Genomic DNA, 19,195 nt, shown 5'->3' on the forward strand with positions numbered 1-19,195 from the left:
CAGCCCAGCAGTGATTAGTACACCCGTTGATTGGTGGATTTAAGGCTCTACATTCACCAGTTTCTGGTGAGTGTTTCATCTAAAGGGGGGGAGCACTAGAGTGTGGTGTCATTTTGTGGAGGAACAGTCAAGACCCTTCACTCCCCTACCCTGGTGAATTGTGCCCACTGCATGGACTGTACTACATATGTTTTATGAGTCATTAAGGACACTGGTTTATTCAATGGACCTTTTATTAGCGCTGCTAGTGTTATAGTTTATTTTTCCTGATCAAATACTCTACAACACCTTTGTTAACAGTTCTTTTTGTATAGTAGCTGCTTTGAGACTTTGCGTCTTCATAATTCCGTGTTGTTATCTACTTTGTTCCTTTGTGCGCGGGGTGAGCCACTTTATGAGACCTGTTGTTGGTCACCCATATTTTGACTCCTTTGTTTGCATATATTTTTGTTTATTTATAAATTAATGTATATGTTGCTTATTTCATAGAACATATTGTTATTTCTACCTTGCTGGAACCTGAGGAAGCATCTCATGCGAAACGCGTAGTTCCAGCTCTTCATTCTATCTATGTAGCCCGGACACTTTGGGGCTTTTTGTAATGTAATGATATGTATTTATGATTGCTGTACCACATTTTATTCTTACATTTCCTATTGTTGTCAACATAAACCCAATAAAATTATATTTGTTACCTTTTACATGGTTTGGAAGTGTGAAAATAATTTCCTTTGTTAGTATATGTGGCACATTTAAACCCCCAGGCCTGATGCTTGGACTGCACCCTCTCTGTGTGTAGACCAGCACATGCCTCCACTCCCTACATACAATTTCCGCCTGACTTTCTCCCTCTCCCCCGCCGATCGCAGAGTGGCCGGCGGACATCGGGTCCGCCGGTCACACGCGCGGGGGGGGTCCGTGACCACGCGGGAGCGGGAGCGCGCCTCCGGGGCCGCGCGCTCGCTCCCTAGACCCTCACAAGCAAGCGACGTAGACCTACGTCAGTTTGCCTGTGAGGGGCTGACCGCCGACGTAGATAGTCGTGCGGCGGTCGGCAAGTGGTTAAATGGCTGGTGTCATAACTGTCACATGAGCAGCACCATGGCAATTGTAAATAAAACAGAGGTCAAGATGGCAGCTTTCTTGGTGAAAAGGATAGGAAGGTTTCATTCCACTTTAAAGGGGCCCTCTACACTATAATTGAATTGCTGCAAGATCCCACAATGCCCTGGACACAGAGGAGGAGAGGCAGGACTACTTTTTCTGGGCAAACTGAGACAATGGGAGGTCTCTTGAATAGATGAGACCAAGAGGTTCAGACCAAGTCTCTGGGTCTGTGCCCTATGCCAGAGGAGTCCAATAGAGAGTAAGAGTTTTGCTGTACCGTGCCAGTAACAGGGCCAAGAGACTGAGCGATTACAGGCTTCCTGTGTGTGAAGGCCTTGAACAGCACAGACCCATTGCTCTGACGTCATCGAGAGTCCAGCCGGCTCTTCTGGGTTCAGCAGGCGGGTCTCCTGATGATGCGCCACGAGTCCCGCCCCCCTCCTCCTCTGTGAATTAAACAGTAAGGCCTCCTGGGATAAATAACATGCATACCCTAGGAGGCACAGAGGGCACAGTACATATGTATTGGAGGCACCGTTAAGGAGATATTTACTTTAGATGCAGCCGGTGATGTCACTGTCCCATGCGCTTTGAAGGAACGGCATATGTGTGCCCTTGCTTCAGAGCGGCACCGTAATCAGCAAATGGCCGATGTCTTTGACGGCTTGGCCATTTACATCGCCGAAGCCCCCGAACTGGGAAGGGGGAAGACAAGTGAAGATGGAAGCAGTTCTTCAAGTTGTCTCAAGCTACAGCTGGTGTGTCAGTGGGGATCAAGATGTGTACTGTGTACTGTGTTGTAGGGGGTCAGCCCCTTGAATGACTAAACTCCATTACACTGTACCTCTATGGAGAAATTCCCACACTGTCATGCATCTTTCAGCCACAAGATGTCACTGTTGTTGTTGTTGCTTTAAGGAGGAGCAGGAAGTTCCTGTTTTTGTGTGGTGGTCGGCTCTCTATGGTTGTGCTGAGCTGAGGAAAGGGACTCCATGCTGTGGCCTTGAGAGGGGATATAGACTGTATAATCCAGGGACGGAGCAATAGGATCTTGCCAGAGGAGACAGAGCTGAACTGTGGTACTATGGACTGTTGCTGAGAACCAGAGAAAGAGAGGAGAGAACATCCTCAAGCAAGTTACAGAGCAAAGAGCCAGACTGCAGTGACCTCCAAGTGACAGAACAAGATAAACAACCTGCAAAGAAACCCAGACCAGTGCATAAGCGACTACAGCTACAGACAGCAAGGGACAGATCCAGAGACCTGACTGCATCCACCATCACAGAGACTGAGATCAAACAGCTGTACCTACAGAACTGTGAGTGTACACCGGTGCTAACCTGTGATAGGGCATAGAGCAAGTTCCTGTAGATAGAGCGTTGCAGCAACGTGTCCCGGTTAGCGGGAATCAGATAGGATCATATAGCAGAGTAGCCTGTATTTCTGTGTGTGCGTTGGCGGGAGCGCCATTTTATGTATCATGTTGCAGTTAACTTTGCCGTTAACCTATGTAATCTGTTATTACTGTTAACCTATTCTCCGGCCATTATACTCTGTTGGTTAATAAAGCCGGTTTCTGCTTCAGCCTCATTGTCTGCTGTACCGTACTTGAATTCTGCATTGCGGTCCCCTACTGCTCTGACCGCTACAAGTGGCGCTGCGAGCAGGGTACGGTTACAGAGATGGAGGCGGCTGAAGGAAATGTGCATGATGCTAATGTGAGTACCTCAGGCAATGGTGGAACCCCTGCAAGGACCCTCCCTATGGGCATGCTGTTTAACTTGCTGCCAAAATTTGATGGCAAGAACATGTCACTGTCAGACTGGGTGACACAATTACAGAGCGCTGCAAGAATTTACAATGTCAGCCCAGAGTTACAGGTAGAAATTGCTTTGGCTGCCCTGGAGGGTGAGGCCCGAAAGAATGTGTTTCTACAATCAGAAGCCACACGCAGCACCTTGCAAGAGATTGTGCGATTTCTGGAAGAAATATACGGTGAAACAGCTAGTGCGGGCCACCTCCGGGCGAAATTCTTCTACCGGGTTCAGCAAGAAAATGAAGGGGTCTCACAATATGCGATGGCTTTACAAGAAGTATTGGCTGAGGTACAGAAAAAGGAGGCAGACGGAGTATCTGGCATGGGATCTGCCGACCGAATATTGCGGGAACAGTTTATTCTGGGACTCTTCAGCTCTCCCCTGAGACAGGTTCTGCGGGAGCGAGTCAGGGTGGACCCTACTCTGAACTTTCGGCAAATATTGGCGGAGGCTGTGGCACGCAGTAAAGAAGAAAGTTATGGACCCAGACCGCCACACCCTTTGGGGTTGTGGGGAAGGAAGAGGTCCTAGTTAAAGTGGTACAAGACCTGCAAAGCTCCCTGAGTGCTATGCACGAAAAATTGACACAAATGGAAAGGCGAATGGAGTCGAGCTATTCCCCTGGGGCTGCCTATCCGGTCCAACAACCGCCCTATCAGATTGCCCCACTGGTTCCTACACCACAGCATCCTCACCCGAGTTCACCGTCACACCAAGTTCCTCAATATCTTCCAACAAGGCCAGCCAGAGCGCCTCCCACACGCAGGCGGAGAGGCTATCGTCCAGGGACACAGTGCTGGCGGTGCGGAGAAGAAGGACACTTCGCCAGAGAGTGTCAGAGTGATCTATCTAGACGCTCAGAGCCGGCGTTAAACTACCGGCCCCCGCAGTAGTGGGGCGTACTGCGGGGGAGGTGGAGAGTCAAGACACACAGCACAGCTCTGAACACCTGGTCGCAGGGTGCCCCGTCATACAAGCTGAATTTGAAGGAATCCCAGTCAACTGCTTAGTAGATACCGGATCACAAGTGACGACCATGCCTGAGTCATACTTCAATCGTTACTTCCAAGCACTGGCTAAGCCAGAACGAGAGACATTGGTCCGAGTTACAGCTGCGAACCATCAGCAAATTCCGGTCACGGGAGTCGTGTGGATGAACGTACGGCTGTGTGGACAGGAAGTGGGAAGAAAAGGCATTCTGCTGGTCCCCGAGACGATCAAGGAGGATGTACCGGTAATAATGGGCATGAATATTCTACGAGAGTTGGATCAGATCATGTTCACTAAACGGGGACCTGGCTATTGGAAGCAAGCCACCCCACACAAACCCACGCAAAAAGCTTTCCAACGGTTGATCCGGTTCTGTGGGACACAGAAGAGTGTCCCAGTACACCAGTCCGTGGGAACTATCCGAGTGCCGGGAAAGGCTACCCTCAGTCTTCCGCCTGGTCGGGAGACTATACTGACACTGCCTGTGGGAACCTTCCGCAACCTTGAAGGTATGGAGGTGATCATCGAACGAGGGGGTCTAGGAGAACTAGGTCAGGATGCCCTAGTGGCCCGGACACTGGCAGTGGTCCAGAATGGACGAGTACCCATAAGAGCTGTGAATGTGGGACATCTGGAAGTCGCTTTGGCGCCTGGAGTAGAACTGGCCCGTGTGTACTTACATCGGGGAGAAGTGCTAAGTCGGGAAGAAGTGACTCTAGCTCCAATAGGCAATGCTGCATGGACACTGGCAGTTACTGCCAGACCCGAAGAGGCTCCGACCCCAGAATGGAATGGGAGAACCATTGTGGACCAAATGGAGATAGATGTGAAGAATCTCGGTCCAGACCGTTTGCAGGCGGTTGAAGCCATGCTGTGGGAGAATCAGGCTGTGTTTGCCCGCCATGCCGATGACTTTGGCTGCACAGATGCTATCACACATGAGATACCGACCGGGGACGCTGCCCCAATCCGGGAGAGGTATCGACAGATTCCGCCCAAGTTGTACCAGGAAGTGAAGACATTGTTGAAACAGATGATAGATTCAGGGGTGGTACGAGGTAGTCAAAGTCCTTGGGCAGCCCCAGTGGTGCTTGTCAAGAAGAAGGACGGCACTATTCGATTTTGTGTGGATTATCGGCGGTTGAATGCATGCACCACACGAGACTCATACACTCTGCCACGCATCGAGGAGTCCCTGACAGCCCTAGGGCGGGCTAAATACTTCTCCACCCTGGATCTAGCAAGCGGGTACTGGCAAGTACCGGTGGCCGAGAAGGACCGGGCCAAGACTGCATTCATACTCCCCATGGGACTATTCGAATTTAACAGAATGCCATTCGGGCTATCCAATGCCCCGAGCACCTTCCAGCGGCTGATGGAGAAGTGTCTGGGAGACCTGAATTTTGAAGCAACCTTGATATACTTGGATGATATCATTGTATACTCCGCTACTTTTCAAGAACACCTAGACCGACTAGGACAGGTACTCAAGCGGTTGCGATCCCATGGCCTGAAGATAAAGCCAAAGAAGTGTCATCTCTTCAAGAAGAAGATAGAGTACCTAGGCCATACGGTGTCCCAAGATGGGGTGCTGCCATCTCAAGACAAAATGGCTGCAATACAACAATGGCCAGCGCCCAGAACACTGCGGGAGTTGAAGGCTTTCCTCGGTCTGACCGGATATTACCGGCGATTCATCAAAGACTACGCAAAGATAGCGGGCCCTCTGAATGAGCTGCAGAGAGGAACAGCTGGGAGGCCCAAGGGTCAAAGTGTCCCCTGGGGACAGAAGCAGGAAGAGGCCTTCCAGGCCCTGAAAGAAACCCTGACATCGGCCCCCATCTTGGCTTATGCTGACTTTGACAAACCATTCCTCTTATCGACCGATGGCAGCCTCTATGGACTTGGGGCGGTACTGTCACAGGTACAAGAAGGACGTGAAAGAGTTATCGCTTATGCCAGTCGGTCGTTGCGGGATACAGAGCGAAACCCTCATAACTATAGTTCCTTCCGGCTGGAGCTCCTTGCCCTGGTGTGGGCCATGACAGAAAAATTTGCGGGCTACCTGACAGGGGCTAAGATCTTTGTACAGACCGATAACAACCCCCTGGCCCATCTGGATACTGCCAAGCTGGGAGCCCTGGAGCAGCGTTGGGCAGCTCGCCTTGCCAAGTATGACTTCTCGATCCGCTACCGCTCTGCTACAGAGAACACTAATGCCGATGGTCTGTCGAGGGTTACTTTTGAGACTCCAGTAGGGGATCTGGATGAACAAAAAGAAGAGGATGAAACTCCAGACTTCCGCAGGTTCACACCTCCAGCAGTTGCAGCTCAGACAAGTGGGGAGGCCCGAGTGCTACCCAAGGCATTAGGAAGAACCAATGAAGAATGGGGCCGAATACAGGATGAAGATGTCGGACTGCGGCAGATGAAAGGTTGGGTGTCCTAGCGAAGAAAACCTGACAGAGAAGAAAGGACTGAGCTTGATGCAGAGATGAAGTCCATTCTACACCAATGGGATAGACTGGAAGTTCATGGAGCTGTTTTGTACCGCAAGTGGCAGCAGCCTGCTGATATAGAGGCAAGGTGGCAGGTAGTAATACCCAGAAGCATGGCACGAGAGGTAGCCAAGGAGGCTCATAAATTTGGAGCTCACTTCGGGCCAGTTAAAACCTTCCAGTGGCTGCAACGCTATGTATATTGTCCACGACTGGAGGCCACGGTTGAGGAAGTCTGCCGGCAGTGTCGAATGTGTGAACTCACCAAAAGCACCGAACAGAGGGCACCCATGCAGCCCATACAGACCAAAGAACCGCTGGAAGTATTGATGATAGATTATCTTCTCGTGGGACAATCCGCCAGAGGTCCACAATACTGTCTGGTCATGATTGACCACTTCTCTAAATTTGCAGTGGTCACCCCAACTCGAGACCAGACGGCTGAGTCTGCAGCTCGGGCCATCTGTCAAGATTTCATCCGAGTCTACGGGTGTCCTAAGAGGATCCATTCAGATCAAGGAGCGTGCTTTCAAGGGAAAGTGATGGAGGAGCTACATCGACTGTATGGCATTGAAAAATCCAGGACAACTCCATATCATCCCCAAGGGAATGGAGTCTGCGAGCGCTTCAACTGGACCCTGCTTCAGATGTTGAGGACATTAGAGGAAGACAAAAGGATGCACTGGCCAGACTACCTCCATGAATTGGTCTGGGCTTACAATAATCGGGTTCACAACACAACTGGGTATACTCCGTACATGCTATTGTTCGGCAGAGCTGGCCGGGAAATTGTTGAACTGAATTTAGAACAACCACAGGACTTAATAGAACGATCGACCACCTCATGGGTGAAAGAACACCGTCAGCGGCTCCAGACCATCCGCCGGTTAGGAGGCCAGCGTTTGCAAGAGAGAACTCCTACTGACCGTCCTCCCCTCCAGGAGGTTCCGCTGCAACCTGGAGACCGGGTACTGGTGCGGGAGAAACGTCCCAGAGGCCAGTTGAGTGAGCGTTGGGAGGTACAACCTTACAAAGTGATCAGGAGAGTGTACCCCAATGGCCCGGTCTACGAAGTACGGGTGGAAAATGAGGAGTTTGCCTCAAGGATCCTACATAGGAATATGTTACGGCCATGTCGGTCTGAAGATCCCAAACCTGCTGAAGAGACAACACTTCCTGTCCCGTCCTCAGAACTCATTATCTCCAATGAAAACAATGATGAAGACTGGTGGATTGTTCCTGACACTACGGAAGGTCCCCAGGCCACAGGGGATGAAGCTTATGCTACAGAACCACCACCGGCTCGCAATGAGGAGGAACCCAGGTTGGCAGCTCCCAATGAGGAAAGTCAGTCCCTTACAGATAGTCAAGACCTCCGGAGATCCAATAGGTCTACTGCAGGGGTTCCACCAAACAGGTACAATGCTGATCAGTTCGTTTGGTCCACCTGTATGTGTTGTGGACAATGTTGTGCTGCTGTTAGAGATTGTAATAATCACTTTCTTCCCCATGGACTATATAGGATGGCCGAGGACGCCCATCGTTAAGTGGGGAGGCATGTAGGGGGTCAGCCCCTTGAATGACTAAACTCCATTACACTGTACCTCTATGGAGAAATTCCCACACTGTCATGCATCTTTCAGCCACAAGATGTCACTGTTGTTGTTGTTGCTTTAAGGAGGAGCAGGAAGTTCCTGTTTTTGTGTGGTGGTCGGCTCTCTATGGTTGTGCTGAGCTGAGGAAAGGGACTCCATGCTGTGGCCTTGAGAGGGGATATAGACTGTATAATCCAGGGACGGAGCAATAGGATCTTGCCAGAGGAGACAGAGCTGAACTGTGGTACTATGGACTGTTGCTGAGAACCAGAGAAAGAGAGGAGAGAACATCCTCAAGCAAGTTACAGAGCAAAGAGCCAGACTGCAGTGACCTCCAAGTGACAGAACAAGATAAACAACCTGCAAAGAAACCCAGACCAGTGCATAAGCGACTACAGATACAGACAGCAAGGGACAGATCCAGAGACCTGACTGCATCCACCATCACAGAGACTGAGATCAAACAGCTGTACCTACAGAACTGTGAGTGTACACCGGTGCTAACCTGTGATAGGGCATAGAGCAGGTTCCTGTAGATAGAGCGTTGCAGCAACGTGTCCCGGGAATCAGATAGGATCATATAGCAGAGTAGCCTGTATTTCTGTGTGTGCGTTGGCGGGAGCGCCATTTTATGTATCATGTTGCAGTTAACTTTGCCGTTAACCTATGTAATCTGTTATTACTGTTAACCTATTCTCCGGCCATTATACTCTGTTGGTTAATAAAGCCGGTTTCTGCTTCAGCCTCATTGTCTGCTGTACCGTACTTGAATTCTGCATTGCGGTCCCCTACTGCTCTGACCGCTACAGTGTCTCGGCAGAACAGAGAACCCATCATCACCAGCGGCTCATGCTGAGGGGGGGAAGTGCTAAATACCTCTCTATAAGTCCCCTGTAGCTTTTTTTGTAGGATAGGGAACCTTAATCATTTGTACCAACAAAGGCCTTGAGTTTTTGTTTTTTTTTTTTTTTACAATTTTGGATTTCAGCCTTAAATCAATGAGTTAATCAGTTTGATCAATTTGTACATTATGAAACAAAAATGCTATCCTTTATTTCAGGAGAGCCATGTAAATCGTTTTTCTTTCATTTCTGTACATGCTTTGTTTTCTCGGATCGGCCTACCTTATCATAGATACAATTTTCCACAACAGGGGTCTCCAAACTTACAAAAAAAAATTGCCAGTTTACTGTCCTTCAGACTTTAGGGGAGCCAGACTGTGGCCATTGGAAGTTGAAGATGTCCTGGCATCATTGGGAGTCAACAATGCACCTTTGGCATTAGAGGGAGGAATAGTGCACCAACATTGGTATCAGTGGGAGGAATAGTGCTCCATCATTGGTGGGATTGGAAGAAATAGCGCCCCATCATTGGTGTCAGTGGGAGGAATAGAGTCCCATCATTGGTGTCAGTGGGAGGAATAGTTTGCCATCAGTGGTGTCAGTGGGAGGAATAGTTTGCCATCATTGGTGTCAGTGGGAGGAATAGTGTCCCATCATTGGTGTCAGTGGGAGGAATAGTGTCCCATCATTGGTGTCAGTGGGAGGAATAGTTTGCCATCATTGGTATCAGTGGGAGGAATAGTTTGCCATCATTGGTGTCAGTGGGAAGGATAGTACCCCATCATTGGTGTCAGTGGGAGGAATAGGGCCCCATCGTTTGTATCAGTGGGAGGAATAGTGTCCCATCATTGGTGTCAGGGGGAGGTATAGTGCCCCATCATTGGTGTCAGTGGGAAGGATAGTGCCCCATTGTTGATGTCCGTAGCAGGAATTATGCCACAATGTTGGGTTCACTGGGAGGAAAAGTGCCCCAAGGGCCAGATAGAGGCAGAGGACTGCATCTGGCCCTTGGGCTGCAGTTTGGAGACTACTGGTCTACAATAAAGAAGGTATAAGTCTAAAATGCATACACTGTCAGCAGTACAAGATATGCAAACTGTGGCTTTTATGCCTCAGGTATTGGGGACACCAATACGTGCACTTAGTCATGTTGTATATTAGCAGTCCTGAAACCGTTTATGTAAGATCAATCGTTCCTTCTACTATCCATCTTCCACTGGAATCTAGGACATCGTTTTCAGTACAAATACAATGTCAAGGTGCATAGGAATGCAAAGAACAGTATGTAAACACACATATATATATACACCATGCCACTGAATGCAGCTGTGTGGTTTTCTATGTACCCATGCTCACAGCTGTGTAAAGATTTGTAAAGTTTCACCCCATTCTAATCATCAGATCACAGCGCTTCACTTTTTCCACATTTTGTTATGTTACAGCCTTTTTCCAAAATGGATGAAATGCATTATTTTCCTCAAAATTCTACAAACAATGCCCCATAATGACAATGTGAAAGAAGTTTGTTTGAAATCTTTGCAAATTTATTGAAAATAAAAAAACGAAAAAACACATATGTACATAAGTATTCACAGTCTTTGCTCAATACTTTGTTGAAGCACCTTTGGCACCAATTACAGCTTCAAGTCTTGAAGTATGATGCTACAAGCTTGGCACACCTATTTTTGGGCAGTTTCTCCCATTCTTTGCAGGACCTCTCAAACTCCATCAGGTTTGATTGGGAGCGTCAGTGCACAGCCATTTTTAGATCTCTCCAGAGATGTTCAATCAGGTTCAAGTTTGGGCTCTGGCTGGACCACTCAAGGACATTTACAGATTTGTCCTTTAGCCACTCCTTTGTTATCTTGGTTGTGTGCTTAGGGTCATTGTCCTGTTGGAAGATGAACCTTTGCCCCGGTCTGAGGTCCAGAGCGCTCTGGAGCAGGTTTTCATGAAGGATGTCTCTGTACATTGCTGCATTCATCTTTCCCTCAATCCTGACTAGTCTGCCAGTTCCTTCAACTGAAAAACATCCCCACAGCATGATGCTGCCATCGCCATGCTTCACTGTAGGGATGGTATTGGCCAGGTGATGAGCGGTGCCTGGTTTCTTCCAGACATGATGCTTGCCATTCAGGCCAAAGAGTTCAATCTTTGTTTCATCAGACCAGAGAATTTTATTTCTCATGGTCTGAGAGTCCTTCAGGTGCCTTTTGACAAACTCCAGGCGGGTGTCATGCACCTTTTACTGAGAAGTTGCTTCCGTCTGGTCACAGGGTGACCATTGGGTTCTTGATCAACTCCCTGACTAAGGCCCTTCTCCCCTGTTTGGCAGGGCGGCCTGCTCTAGGAAGAGTCCTGGTGGTTCCAAACTTCTTCTATTTATGGATGATGGAGGCCATTGTGCTCATTGGGGCTTTGATTGCTGCAGAAATTTTTCTGTACTCTTCCCCAGATCTGTGCCTCAATACAATCCTGTCTCGGAGGTCTAAAGACAATTCCTTGAACTTCATGGCTTGGTTTGTGTTCTGACATGCACTGTTAACTGTGGGACCTTATATAGACAGGTGTGTGCCTTTCCAAATCATGTCTAATCAACTGAATTTACCACAGGTGGACTCCAATCAAGTTGTAGAATCATCTCAAGGATGATCAGTGGAAACAGGACGCACCTGAGCTTAATTTTGAGTGTCATGGCAAAGGCTGTGAATACTTATGTACATGTGATTTTTTTCATTTTTAATAAATTTGCAAAGATTTGCAAACTTCTTTCACGTTGTCATTATTGGGTATTGTTTGTAGAATTTTGAGGAAAATAGTGTTAATCCATTTTGGAAAAAAGCTGTAACATAACAAAATGTGGAAAAAGTGAAGAGCTGTGAATACTTTCGGGATGCACTATAAGGACAGCATTTTAGGACTCGTTCCCACTTGTAGTGCTCTCTGAAGAGAAATCCCCATTCAGGTCGTTCTTCAGAGAGCATTTGACAGGCGGTGAGGAAGTGTTGTTTTGCATCCTTACCAAATGCTTTAACCACTTGATTGCCTCTCTAGCACGACATAACCACTTGCCATGCGGCCTCATTCACTTGTGGGTTGCAATAGGCAGGTGGTAGCATGTGCTGAAAGCAATAGGGGGTATAAGTCGGGAAAGCATGGCTCAACCATGTGGTTTTAACCCCCCTCAACCTTATATTTGAAAGAGCCCTTATGCTGTATGCATGTAAACATTTGTGATAAACTTTTAAGCTTTGTTCACACAAATCTTATTATCTCCAAGGGTTAGAAAGGCTGGATTCATCTCTTTTTCATGGATAGTGTAGGACCCACTGATAATGGGGTACTTTGACGCAGTAGTGGGCTTGAGCACGATATGGCCATATGGTGGGACCAAATCCCCATTTTTATTTATGGATTGTCTTCAGATTTGGTAGTAATTTCTTTTGCATTTGCGCGCTATTCTTTTTTTAATATACATGTCTTTTGGTTCATAGCTGCAGCAGCTTTAGAAATACATGGGTATGCTCCCCCAAATTTTTTGCTTGTTCACACAAAGCCTAAAGCCAGGGGGCAGTAAAACCAGGAGGGTCAGCCACAGTTTTATCGCTCCCTGACCTCCAACCTGAACACTAGCACGCATTGGCTGACGGCTGCACACATGCTGCAGTTGCAATGCTGTGCTTCACGGCCACGGCAAAACATAAATAGCATATCACTTTTGGCGGGCTGTGCCACCGCCCGAATGCAACTAATGAAGTTCTATGGAGCCGCATTGCAATTTCACTGTAAGCAATACATGCGTTTGCAAGTTTTAGACTAAATCAGGCAGCGAGAAGGCAACATATCGCCTGTCAAACCGCTCTGAAAAACGATCCAGGCGCAGATCACTTTTCAGAGGAGCGGTAGTCCCCTGCCGCATTTGAGAATGAGCTTTGGAGGCCTACAACACAAATACACTCTATTAACCACTTCCATACCGAGTCATGTAAAATGACGTCGGCAAAGTGGTTGTCTAGATCCGGGCCGCCGTCATATGACGTCGGCCCGTTCTAGCTGCTACTGCGCGCCCCCGGCGGCGCGCCCCCGGCGGCGCGCCCCCGGCGGCGCGCAGCGGCGCGATCAGGGATGAGGCTCGTCCCTCGGACATAGCCCATCCCTGATCAAGGTAAACAGCCAATAGAAATTGGCTGTTTACCACGTGATCGGCTGTGTCAATCACAGCCGATCACATGAGCGGCTCCAGCACGAGCCGCTCGTTCTCTCTGCAATGCGCGCCCCCGGGGGCGTGCAGAGCAGCGATCGGGGACGAGGCTCGTCCCTCGGACAGAGTCGATCCCCGATCTAGGTAAAGAGCCAATGAAATTGGCTCTTTACCACGTGACCGGCTGTGTCCAATCACAGCCGGTCACAAATGTCAACAGAGAACACGGTAACTAGCTGTCACCATGTTCTCCTCCTCACACACTGATCCTGTGTGAGGAGGAGATTGTGGTAACAGCTAGTTACCAAGTACAGTGCACCCCAACCACACTGATTGCCCCCCCCAATAAAGAGCACCTGTCACTAGCCCATCAAAGTACCCGAGTACCTGTCACCAGCCCATCAGGTACTCAGATGACAGGTACTTGGGTACTCTGATGGGCTGGTGACAGGTATTCGGGTACTCTGATGACGGATACTCTGATGACAGGTACTCGGGTACTCTGATGACAGGTACTCGGGTACTCTGACGGGTACTCTGATGATAGGTACTCAGGTACTCTGATGACAGGTACTCGGGTACTCTGATGACGGGTACTCGGGTACTCTGATGACAGGTACTCGGGTACTCTGATGACAGGTACTCGGGTACTCGGGTACTCTGATGACGGGTACTCAGGTACTCTGATGACGGGTACTCGGGTACTCTGATGACAGGTACTCGGGTACTCTGATGACGGGTACTCGGGTACTCTGACAGGTACTCGGGTACTCTGATGACAGGTACTCGGGTACTCTGATGACGGGTACTCGGGTACTCTGATGACAGGTACTCGGGTACTCTGATGACAGGTACTCGGGTACCTGTCAACGGAGTACCTGTCATCAGAGTACCTGAGTACCTGTCGCCTACCCATCAGAGTACCCGAGTACCTTCCACCTGCTCATCAGAGTACCTGACGCCTGAAGTACCCAAGTACTTGCCGCCTGCTCATCAGTACCCATCACTACTCATCAGTACTCATCAGTACCTATCACGTATCAGTACTGATCATCAGTACCCATCAGTACAGTATCACCTATCAGTCAGTGAGTACTACTCATCAGTACCTATCACCTGCCTGTCACCTGCCCATCAGAGTACCCGAGTACCTGTCACCTGCCTATCGGAGTACCCGAGTACCTGCCACCTGCTCATCAGTACCAGAGTACCTGTCACCTGCCCAACAAAGTACCCGAGTACCTGTCACCCTTCATACAGCCACCATGTCCAAGTCCAAAAAGGTTTATATACGTCCTCCGTTTAAACCTAAATACCGGTGTTATGGCAGCAGATAGCTGCCATAACCCTGGTATTTTTTTAAACGGTGGACGGTTGGCTTTCCGATAAGGGTGGTCCCAGCGGTGGATTCGCCGTGGGATCACCCTTCCGGGATGGCGGAAGAGGCGCCCCCCCCCCCCTCCCGACGCGTTCCGGTCCTTTTCCCCGCATACCGGCCCCGCCGGCAGCGGGGAAAACGATCCGGTCCCGAATCCTCACAGACAGGATGTGGAGTGAGGGCAAGCTTGCCCTCACTTGACTCTATGGTCTTGGAGGACCGGAGCTACGGAAAATGTTGTTGCCTAGCAACCGGTTTAAAGGTCCTTTTTTTTTTTTTTTTCATTTAATATTATAATTATTATTTTTTTTTTTTTTTCTATCTTTTAGTGTACTTGTGAGATCTGAGGACTTTTTGACCCCAGATCTCACAAAAAAGAGGTCCTGTCGTGCCTATTTCTATTACAAGGAATATTTACATTTCTTTTAATAAAAATAAAAATGATAATTTTTTTTTTTTTTTTTAAACGGTGTAAAAATAAAAAATAATAAATAAAATAAATAGTAAAAAAAAAAAAAAAAAAAAATTAAAGCGCCCTGTCCCCGTTAGCTCGCGCGCAGAAGCGAATGCATACAGAAACCCCGCCCACATATGTAAACGGTGTTCAAACCACACATGTGAGGTATCGCCGCGATCGTTAGAGCAAGGGGAATAATTTGAGCCCTAGACCTCCTCTGTAACTCAAAGATGGCAACCTGTAGAAATTTTTAAATTGTCGCCTATGGGGATTTTTAAGTACCAAAGTTTGTCACCATTCCGTGAGCGTGCGCAATTTTGAAACATGACATGTTGGGTATCTATTTACTCGGCGTAACATTATCTTTCACATTATGGAAAAAAATTGAGCTAACTTTACTGGTTTCTTATTTTTTAGTTAAAAAAAAGTGAATTTTTTCCAAAAAAATTGCGTTTGGAAGACCGCTACGCAAATACGGTGTGATAAAAATATTGCAATAATCTCCATTTTATTCTCTAGGGTCTCTGCTAAAAAAAAATATATAATGTTTGGGGGTTCTAAGCAGTTTTCTAGCAAAACAACTGATTTTAGCTTGTAAACACCAAATGTCAAAAATAGGCCTAGGCAAGTGGCTAGGATGCATGATGATGCTCCTTGGATGTTAGGCCCCTCTATATGGCTAGGCTGTGAAAAAGTCTCACACATGTGGTATTGCCATACTCAGGAGGAGTGGCAGAATGTATTTTGGGGTGTCATTTTTGCTGTGTACATGCTATGTGTTAGGAATATCCTATAAATTGACAACTTTGTGTAAAAAAAAAAAGTTTTCATTTTTTTCCCACATTTTCCAAAAACCTGTGGAAAAAAATGATATGTTCAAACGACCCATAATGCCTCATAGAATATACGTTGGAGTGTTTGCTTTCCAAAATGGGGTCATTTTGTGGACTTTTCCATTGTATTGGTGCTCTAGGGCCTTGAAAAGTGTGATAGGTAGTAAGAAAGTTTTATGTGTATTTATGCTCCTAGAACGCCTGAATGTGCTTCTTGGACGTGGAGTCTCTTTTTGTGGCCAGGCTGTGTAAAAGTCTCACACATGTGGTATCGCCATACTCAGAAGGAGTAGCAGAATGTATTTTTGGGTGTAATTTTTGCTGTGTACATGCTATGTGTTAGAAATAGCTTATAAATTGACAACTTTGTGGGAAAAAAAAGAAAAAAAAAATTTTCTTCATTTTCCCAAGAATTGTGGGAAAAAGTTACAACTTCAAAAAACTCACCATGCCTCTTACTAAATACCTTGGACTGTCTACTTTACAAAAAGGGGTCATTTGGGGGGTATTTGTACTGTCCTGACATTTCAGGGCCTCAAGAAAGGAGATAGGCAGTCAGTACATCTGGTGTGATCAATTTTCAGTAATTGGTACCATAGCTTCTAGACTCAATAACTTTCACACAGACTAAATAATATACACTAATTTGGGTTAATTTTACCAGAGACATGTAGCAGTATACATTTTGGCCCAAATGTATGAAGAAAATTTTATTTTTTGCAAAATTTCATAATTGAAACTAAAAAAAAGTGTTTTTTTCTCAAAATTTTTGCTCTTTTTTTGCATATATCACGAAAAAAAAAAAAAACCCCAGTTGTGATCAAATACCACCAAAAGAAAGCTCTATTTGTGTGAAAAAAATGATAAAAATTTTGTTTGGTTACAGTGTAGCATGACTGAGCAATTGTCATTCAAAGTGTGAGAGTGCTGAAAGCTGAAAATTGGTCTGGGCAGGAAGGGTGTCTAACTGCTCTGTATGGAAGCGGTTAAGTTGCCAGCCTCCTATGCAGCAAAAGGACTTTAGGCAGCAGTGGATGCATGTGTTGTGAATACAACCTTAGGATCACCATACACTTTACAATCCGACTGTACAATCTGTGTATAACCCACTTTACTCGCTTGTGACCTGTACGTCGGCTCTTATTTCCGGATTCAGGGTGTGTTTGTGCCCCCCCGCCGACTCCTACTGTAATTGGACACAGCAAGATTTTGTCACCAATGATTCATGTCCAATCACAGCCCAGAGTCCTGCGTTGGCAAACACACAGGGCTCTGCACAGAGGGTACAATCTGTGTCTGTAAAGCCCCGTGCACATGGGCCAAATGTCGGGAGACAACAATCAGATGGTATGGTATATGGCCAGCATAAAGGAGAGTGTACAGAGATTGTGTGATGGGATTGTATAGTGTATGACCAGATTTAGGGCTCTTTCACACAGGCGGACCGTTCAGATCTGCCTGTCAGTTTTTTGGGCGGATCTGAACGGTCCCCCCATGCATCCCTATAGGGCATCGGATGTCAGCGGAGACATATCTGCTGACATCCGATCTGATCCGTCAAATCTGTACCCTATTTTCCATCCGTCCAGCAGATCGGATCAGATGGGATTGGATGAGAACGGACCGATGGTCCGCTCCCATCAGATTCTACCATAGAGATGCATGGGGAACTGACAGCTGTCATCCTCCTGCTCAGCGGGGGATCGGCGGATCTTGCTGTTTTTTTTATTCCCTGCTAAGCAGGGGAGAAAAAACAAGATCCTTAGTAAAAGCAGCACACTTCACACACATGATACATTGTTAGGCACACATTTAACCCTTCAATCACCCTAGATGTTAACCCCTTCCTTGCCCAGTGTTAGTTCCCACCAGTGTCAGTTAGTATCAGATTGTTCGCTGCACTATTGCAGTTACATTATAAGTAGCTGATCCCCGCCATTAGTAGTACAAAATAAATAGATAAATAAAAATTCCAGTATATATACCATAGTTTGAAGACACTATAATGGTCACACAAACCAACCAGTATATACTTATTGGGATTTTTATTTGCCAAAGACATGAAGCAGAATACATTTTGTCCAAAATTTATGAAGAAATTTTATTTTTATTTTTTTTTCTTCCACCCCCCCCCCTCTTATGAGATCTCAGGGGTTCTTGCTGGGACTTGTAGTCCTTCAATTTTGGAGGGAGTCACATCCGTTAAACAGGAAGGGGTGGACAAATTTACATGGGGGGGCGCCCAATTTTAGCCTTGCCTAGGGCAGCACAAAACCAAAATACACCACTGGGTGCAGGGGTTAGGAATGAATATTGTCCATAATGCAGGGGTCAGGAGTGTGTAATGTACAGTGTGCAGGGGTCAGGAGTGTGTATTGTGCATATTTCAGGAGTCAGGGGTGTGAAATGTACAGGGTGCAGGGTACAGGAGCATGTAATGTAAAGTGTGCAAGGGTCAGGAGTGTCTAATGTGCATAGTGCAGGTGTCAGGAGTGTTTAATGTACAGTGCGCAGGGGACAGGAGTGTGTAATGTCCAGTGTGCAAGGGTCAGGAGTGTGTAATGTCCAGTGTGAAGGGGTCAGGGGTGTGTAATGTGCATAGTGCAGGGGTCAGGAGTGTGTAATGTACAGTGTGCAGGGGTCAGGAGTGTGTAATGTACAGTATGCAGGGGTCAGGAGTGTGTAATGTGCATAGTGCAGGGGTCAGGAGTGTGTAATGTACAGGGTACAAGGGTCATTAGTGTGTAATGTTCATAGTGCAGGGGTCAGGACAGGAGTGTGTAATGTACAGGGGGCAGGAGTGTGTAATGTGCATAGTGCAGGGGTCAGGAGTGTGTAATGTACAGGGTGCAGGTTTTAGGAGTGTGTGATGCGTATAGTGCAGGGGTCAGGAGTGTCTAATGTACAGGGTGAGGGGTCAGGAGTGTGTACAGGATGCAGGGGTCAGGAGTGTGTAATGTGTATAGTGCAGGGGTCAGGTGTGTCTAATGTACATGGTGCAGGTGTCAGGAGTGTGTAATGTGTATAATGCAGGGGTCAGGATTGTCTAATGTACAGGGTGAGTGGTCAGGAGTGTTTACAGGGTGCAGGGGTCAGGAGTGTGTAATGTGTATAGTGCAGGGGTCAGAAGTGTCTAATGTACAGGGTGAGGGGTCAGGAGTGTTTACAGGGTGCAGGGGTCAGGAGTGTGTAATGTAGAGGGTGCAGGGGTCAGGAGTGTGTAAAGTGTATAGTTCAGGGGTCAGACGTGAGTAACATACAGAATGCAGAGATCATGTGTATGTAATGTATAGAGTACAGGGATCAGGATTGGGAGGTGAATTGAGTGTAGGGGGTAGGAGTGAAAGATGTATAGAGTGAACGGGGCTGTGCTGCAATTGTGTGTGATGACATGGCTGCAGTGCAGTGGTGTGGATTTTTAGGGGTTAAACAGGTGTTGAGGCAGCAGCATAATACTTCCTCACCACCTGTCAAACA

This window comes from Pelophylax lessonae (genome assembly GCF_965119305.1).
Source record: "Pelophylax lessonae genome assembly, chromosome: 7".
Lineage (NCBI taxonomy): Eukaryota > Metazoa > Chordata > Amphibia > Anura > Ranidae > Pelophylax > Pelophylax lessonae.